Below are 7,694 nucleotides of genomic sequence, written 5' to 3' on the forward strand. Positions count from 1 at the left end.
TCATGTGCACTAAACATAACTCTATTGTCATGTTCAATGATTGGAAGCAAAATGATAAATCATCTTTGACATATGCTTACATTGATGATGTGGAAAAGGACACAGATAGTTCTATCAATGTGAATTTCATGATAGAAAACAAAGGGGATCCTAAGGCTTCATTCTCTGACATAGATGATCCTTTGATAGAGGATTTGAGAAATTCTCTTGAAACCAACCTGAATATACTCATGTCAGCGATGAAGATGGACATGCAATTACATAAATATATTGAGACCATGAGCCTATACTTTTAATTTATGATTTCAAATGTCTCTAATTGATATCATGTTGCTTCATTTGTTCTTTCATGTTAAAAACTTGTGTGTTGAATTTTTTTTTCACCCTAAGAATTCTCCTAAGATTAGTGAGGGAATCAAGATGATGAGATCATATATGTCACATTGGTATGTGGTATGTTATATTTCAACTTGCTTTTCAATGAAGAAAGACTGTTAGTTTAAAATTTTGGATGGTTTATGTATATTTTTTAATTTTCTAAAAATTTGGGGAATGCATGTTTTCGTATCTATAAAGATGTCTGCTTCGACATTTTAACCACCTTGGATTTTTTGTTGTTTCATATTATCTCCAATGTGCCACGGGGACATGCCCCCCATGTATCTCATGCTATGCGTGGGACCAAGGGAAACATTTCCCAATGTGGGGGACACATTTCCCCAAAAGGGGTGTATCTAGGCACCCCCTCCCTGTCTCCCCACCAACTCTAGGAGGGGATGCTTGGGTGCCATGACCCCCATTTTTTTTGTTCAACAACCCTTTAAGACAAAACAAAAGTATGGGATAGAAATTTGAGGAGTTTGTGACCTTGGAAATTAAGGGCAATATCAAATTCTTAAAATAAAAGTGACATTCTCCAGACATTCTCCAAACAGTCATAAATGAGACATTCTCATTTATTTCTACTTTTCTATCCAAACAGTCTCATTTATGACTATTTGGAGAATGTCCAAAGAATGTCACTTTTTTAACATTACCATTAATTTTTTTTGGTGTTTGAGAGTGTTTCCAACCTCATTGGACTTATATGGAGAAAGTGGAATTTCATATCCCATCCAGGATAATTGATTATGAGATTGACTAGGTATCAAGGCTTTCAGAAGAACACCAACAATAATTCCTTATCAGATTTGCATAACAATGGGCACCAGAATTTCAAATTTTTATGTCCATGGCAGACATAATGATTAGTATTGACAGATATGGAATCTTTCTCGAGTTCAAATATTATATATTGATAGTTTAAAAAATGCATCAATGATTGTTGCAAGAAAGGACATTAATGAAAGGTCAGTTTAAATTTTCATAAAGTTTCAAGAAAAATTCTGAAATGGACATTAGAGCCATGAGCTTGGAGAACCTCAAAGAGAGCCTATTCCAGAGATAAGTATGTGGAAAGAAATGACTGAGCTCATGTAATAGCGAAAGTTTGAAAGGAATCTCTAGTAGTGTAGGCTAGCATGAAGAAACTTGTCCAACAGGCTTTGATCTTTCGAGTGACAAAAAGATAGAGGAAAAATAGGGTGCCAACAAGAGGTATGAATTTTCCTAAGAGAAGGCATTTAAATTCCACCAGAAGGGAAAAATTCTATCCAAAGTCAAAGAATAACCCATTCTACCCAGCAAAATGTCATTAATATTGTACAAAGTCTGACAAAATCACAAGTATTAGTGACAGAAGTAAGATTTTGCTGACCTTTTTGTTTCACAATAAATCTGCACACTAATGGAGTTTTCAAACTTTCCAACAACTTCTGCATTTAACTGGCTATTGAAATATTATTGTCAAAAGTCAGAAGAAGTATATGAGAAAACTAGGAAGGATTGATGATCACTATGCCATTTGTAGTAGATGACCTCATATCGAGTACCTCAAGTGTAGGACATGGAATATGCATGGTGAAGAAAAAAGTTCATGACTTTTATATGAATATGCAAATAAAACAAGAATACTCATCTCTATAATCAAGCTATATGTGTCACAAATACAAAATAGCAGATCAACGGTGGCCACCTAAAAGGTGTTAAGTATGCCAATGATTAATTGTCTGCAATCAATGAAACAATACAAGAAAAAACAATTACACATCAATTGACTTTAACAATTAGTTCCAAATCTGTATGATTTAGTCACTAGAGTGGCACGCTTGATGGTAACTAGTCAAGCTCATCTAATTCACCAACAATGTTGTCAAGTTCTTTTACAATTTCTTCTTGAATACCCTCTTGGTGCCAAGATACTGCAACAACCCTTGTATTTCTTAGCTATTCACCATTTTGTACCAGTGATTCGCTGTGATTTTACAAGATAACATAATTTGGTGAGATATTTGCCAAAAAAATTATATTTACATATATATTATTAATAAAATCGCCTTCCATTTTTCCTATGTATCATGGGGATTTTCCCATTTATTATACATAAAAATTTAGGGGATTTCTTAAAATTTTCCGTGGCACTAAGGAAGTGAATTTACATTCCTTCTAGGAAGTACATATTATAGGAATCCCCACCCCCCCCCCCCCCCCCCCCACCCCCACCCTTAAAAGGTTGGGCACATTTAAGCAAAATTTGGCAATGAATCAGTCAATTCCACAGAGTTAGTTCTATATTGATACATTAGCTGAATATCAAAAATCACAAATTCTAGCATTTAATGATTCAAATCAATTTCTATGATGGCTTGGTCTTTACTTGGGACTTGTCCTTAGAAAGGGGAATAATTTTCACTCTTTTTTTGGTAGAGTATTATAGTATTGCACATGGGTTTGTTAAGATTGTTATAGTTAATTTACTGACTGTTATCTTTGAAAAACACTCAATGATGAGTAACACTCAAGGCATATCAATCGAATCCAATTGTGTGCATCAAATTAAAAATAATATTAAGTAAATAATTTGTTTATTTTGTTTTCAATCAGTGACGGGTGCCCTGTTTTGATTGTGTTGGGTTGTGTCGTGCAGGTTGTATCGACAGTCGCATGGGGAATTTATAACAGAAGGTTGGAAGGCGTGACATACTTGAGTCCCAATGTGAACATATTTTGTGACCCAAGATAGGGTAGAGGGAAGGGCTCTCCATGGAATCCTAAGGTGGGATCAAATTATCTAGGTGATGTTTCTGTGATCTTTGTTATCTCCTTCTTCCTCTTTTATTCAAAAAGATAATTGAAAGTTTCATTGTGGGTATTACAAAGAATCCCCTTTTTGGATGTCGACCATGATGCTAGTAACATAGCATTAATTAGCCATCAATAATTTTGTCTCTATGCTTTATAGTAATTCAGATTCCAGGTCGTTTTACTTCTATTTTCATACTTTCAAAGGCAGTAAAGTCCAAGAGAGTAAATTTTTACATATACCTTTTGGGTTTATGAATATATTGAAAGTAATCAAGTTATAGAACAATAGTTGTTTTTACTTTTAATTTTTATAGTGTATATAGAATTTTGGGAATTCTATTTTTTCTTTTCAACCATGTATCTGACAACCTTCTTCCCAAATCTAGTAACATCTCTAATAGTATTCGTTTTTCACATTGAATGCCTCTAGATTGTGGTGGTTGATTGCCTTAACCACATTTACTTCAAAGTAATTTTGAATGTGACTATCTTCTTATCTATCTTATAAAACCTCTCAACTTTTAATCAACTTTTGAAAGTTATTTTAAATATGTCTACTCCCAATGAAAAATGCACCAACTATTGTAGATCTCTCTAGGAATTACATATTTAGACTTACTAAACATAGATTGCAAACTCATTGTTTATTGTGTTTCAACTAAATCCAATATAAATAGCCTCAAGTAATGGACAAAGTATATATCTTATGAAATCTCTAATCCTTTAATCAAATTTTGAAGGTTATTGTAAATATATCTACTCTCGGTGAAAAGCACATCAACCATTGTAGATTTCTCTAGTAATTACCTATTTAGAATAGTCATTTTTTGTAGTGTTTTGACCAAATCTAATATAAGTAGCCTCAGTTAATGGAAAAAGTTATTATGTATGGATGTTCAAATTTTTATGGGTGGAAACTCCTTTCGGAATTTGATAAAAAAATTTGAATTTGTCTATAATAGCAATTTTTCTAATTATATCGAGAGGCATATTCATTTGGGAATAGGGCTTCCAGAATGTTTCTCACAAGTAATAATCTAATTTTTATTTTGTGCTTCATGATCATGTTTTTTATGGGGGTGGTTACTATTTGGTTTAAATTTTCATTTTTATAGTAGATTAGTTGTTTTGGGTGAGGTTTAGTTTTCTCTAGGTCTCTTATGAGGAGGGGTGAATAACGGTTAAGGATGGAAGCCACTTTTGGGGGAATTAAACTATCTCAAGGGGTGTTCCAAACTCCCGGTGATAGCATCCTACTGGTCGGTAGTTAGCTCTTCCATCTGATAGACTAAGTGACCCCAACCTAGGTTCAACCTAATTACCAAAAACAAATGTTTGTTTTTTCTTTCGCTGGGCTACCTCCTCATATGGAAAAGTAATAATGATAATACAATAATGTGTTTGTTCTTATGACATGTTTATGTCATCTATATCCTATTATTTTGTATTTTGGTGAAGATAATATTTGTCATTTTTCTTAAAAGACATCAACAAAATTTGACCTAAAATATCATTCTATGATGTAGAGTTGCTTTACTTATCCTCTACTCTCCCTCAAAACATTTTTTTATTTTGCATCAACCAACCATTCTTCTAATTTGTTTAGGTTTCAAATTATAACAAGATTTCCAAAGTAGGCCCCATTGCATGGTCTTTGCTATGAGGGATTGTGTATAATTGTTTTGAACTAGACTTACAATCAAGTAATTTTAATATTTGACAATTAATTTAAATTTTAATTTGATTGTTAATTTGGTTATTGAGAAATTTTGATATAAAAAATATATTTTAAAATAGAAAATATGTTACCATTGTTAATTATAAAATAATAATAAGATTCAGTATTCAAAAGGTCATTTGTGTGTTATGGTCTTTTGTTTTTTCTTATAATAAATATGTGAAAAATTTTAACATAATTGTATTATTGAAGGGAAAATTTTAATCAAAACTTTATTGGTGAAGGGTTAATTTATTACCAAAACATCACTCTTGAAGAAAAAATTTTAAACATAATATTTCTTTATGGTTGGAATAAAGATCCAATATGTCAAAAAAAATATGTTTGATGGATAAATAAGAATCCAAATTCCAACCCTGCTAGGATGTATTTCTAGAATAACTAGAGAAAACTTTTAAACCTTTTTAAGGATAATAAGTTAGAGATGGCAAATATATATGCATGAAAATAATTTTAAAACTTTAGAATTTATTATAAATATTTGGTTTTTATCTAGATAAATGACACTATGAATTTTTTTAGAGATTTAAGAAGACATAGAGAAGTTTTTTACATAAACATTTCATAATCACATTTGTAAAATTGGATATGTGGCATGTTGTACAAATTGGTTCTTGGGAAAAGACCGGAAACAACAAACCTTGGGAGAGTTATCATAAATTTAATTTGATATTCAAATTTTGGTTAAACCTAGTGAAAGTGGAAGTAGTGGGTAGATCTAGTGAAGGCAAAAGTAGCAAGAAAACTCAGTGAATGTTATTATCCTTTGAAGAATTTATATGCACTAAAGAAGATTTGTAAATTAGAGTTGTTGCTTAATCAACAGGATCAATGTCCCTTGTTAAGTTAGTACTTAACAGTGAGGATTGGTGTATCTAGGAGGTTTGTGTATACAAATATTTTTTGTAGTAGGGATTAGTGTCTCAAGTAGGTTGATGCCTATGAATATTTATAGTAGTTTGGATTGGTGTCTCTAGTAGGTTAGTATAAATGAATACTTGTAGAAATGGGGATTGGTATCTATAAAAATCTATAAAAGCATGTTAGTGTATACTAAGATTTGTACCAGTGTGAATTGATGTTTCCAGGAGGATGGCACCTCCAAATATTTGTAACAATAGGTTGGTGCATATAAAGAAATATAAAAATATGATTTTTTGGTTTTATCCTAAAAGGGGTTCCATGTAAATCTTTTGTTCCATGTTTTGTACGTGATAAATATCATATGTGACTATCTTCTTATGGTATATGAATGTTAAAATAAGTAATAAGTGTCTTATATTGATCCACACCCCATTACCACCCCCTTCCTCTCTATATAAGTGTGTGCTCAACACCTCTATATGATGAAATCTCTGGCAGATTGAATCTACTTGGAGAGGAAACTATATAGTCTACAAATGAGAGAAGGTACCAAAAACGTTGATTCATTCAATGTATTTAATACTTTTATATGCCAATCAGCTGATATGGATGTAAAAATCAATGAGAAAGATAAGGAAATGACATTATTGTGTGTGCTGCCTAAATCATGGAACCATCCAGTCACTTCCATTAGTTTTAGTACAACCAATTCTCTTGACTATGACTCTATTGTCAGAGTATTGTTATTTGAGGAGGTCTAAAACAATCAAGTCATTTAAGGAGTTATAAAAAAACCAAGCATAGAAACTTCAACACTTAAAGCAATGGTGGCTAGAGGTGAATCCATAGTAAGAGGAGAAAAATCTAGAGGTACATCAAGATCTAAGTCAAAAGGAAAGAAGAGTAAACTAAAATGTTGGTAGTATGGTAAAAGAGGGTGTCTCAATAAATAGTGTTGAGAGAAACATGAATCTAACTAGGACCCTAAAAAGGAAGGGAATTTGGTTGATTCAAGTTGAGGCATGGTTAATGAAGTTTTATCTATTTATAATGTATCTCAATATCATGAAAAATGGTTATTAGATTCTAGTGCTTCACATCATGTGTCCACACAAGAGTTGATTTTCTTCTTGTCAAATTGTTGATAATGGTATTTTTCTTATGGGGAACAATGTGCCTTGAAAGACTTTTGGAGTTGGGAGAATTAATATTAAAATGTTTGATGGTATTGTAAGGACGTCAATAGAAGTAAAACATGTAAATGAATTTAAAGGAAATTTAATTTCCTTGGGATTTTTGGATTTTAAAGGTTACAAATTTATAGGTCAAAGTGGAGCACTGTAAGTGTCCTAGGGCATCTTATTGATTATGAAAGCTACAAATATTGGGAACATTTACAAGTTGGAAAGAAGAAATCAACCAAATGAAATAGTAGCAGTATCTAAAGATGCTAATGAACCTACTCATTTATGTCACAACGACTGGTCATATGAGCAAGAAAGGACTAAGATGTATTGATAAGATGCAAGATACTTCCAAACTTAAAATATTTTAACTTGAATTTCTGCAAACATTGTGTCTTTGGGAAGCAATGTAGACAAAAGCTAAAATAGGGAGTCATACAAGTAAATGTATCTTGATTTTATACATTCATGTGTATGTGAGCCATCTCCTAAAATTTATTTTAATGTAGCTATGTAACATTTATATATGATTACTTTAGGAAGGTATGGGTGTATGTTCTAAAAAGGAAACTTCACGTGCTTGATATATTTAAAAAATATAAAGCTTTGGTCGAAAAAATAACTCGTAAGCCAATCAAGTGTTTGGAAACAAATAATGGAATCAAGTTCACATCTTTGAAATTTGGAAATCATTGTAAGGAATTTGGGATCAAAAAATATAAAAC

The sequence above is a fragment of the Pinus tabuliformis genome, chromosome 7 (assembly GCF_031772625.1).
Source record: "Pinus tabuliformis cultivar Carrire ecotype Pingquan chromosome 7, CPIR1, whole genome shotgun sequence".
Lineage (NCBI taxonomy): Eukaryota > Viridiplantae > Streptophyta > Pinopsida > Pinales > Pinaceae > Pinus > Pinus tabuliformis.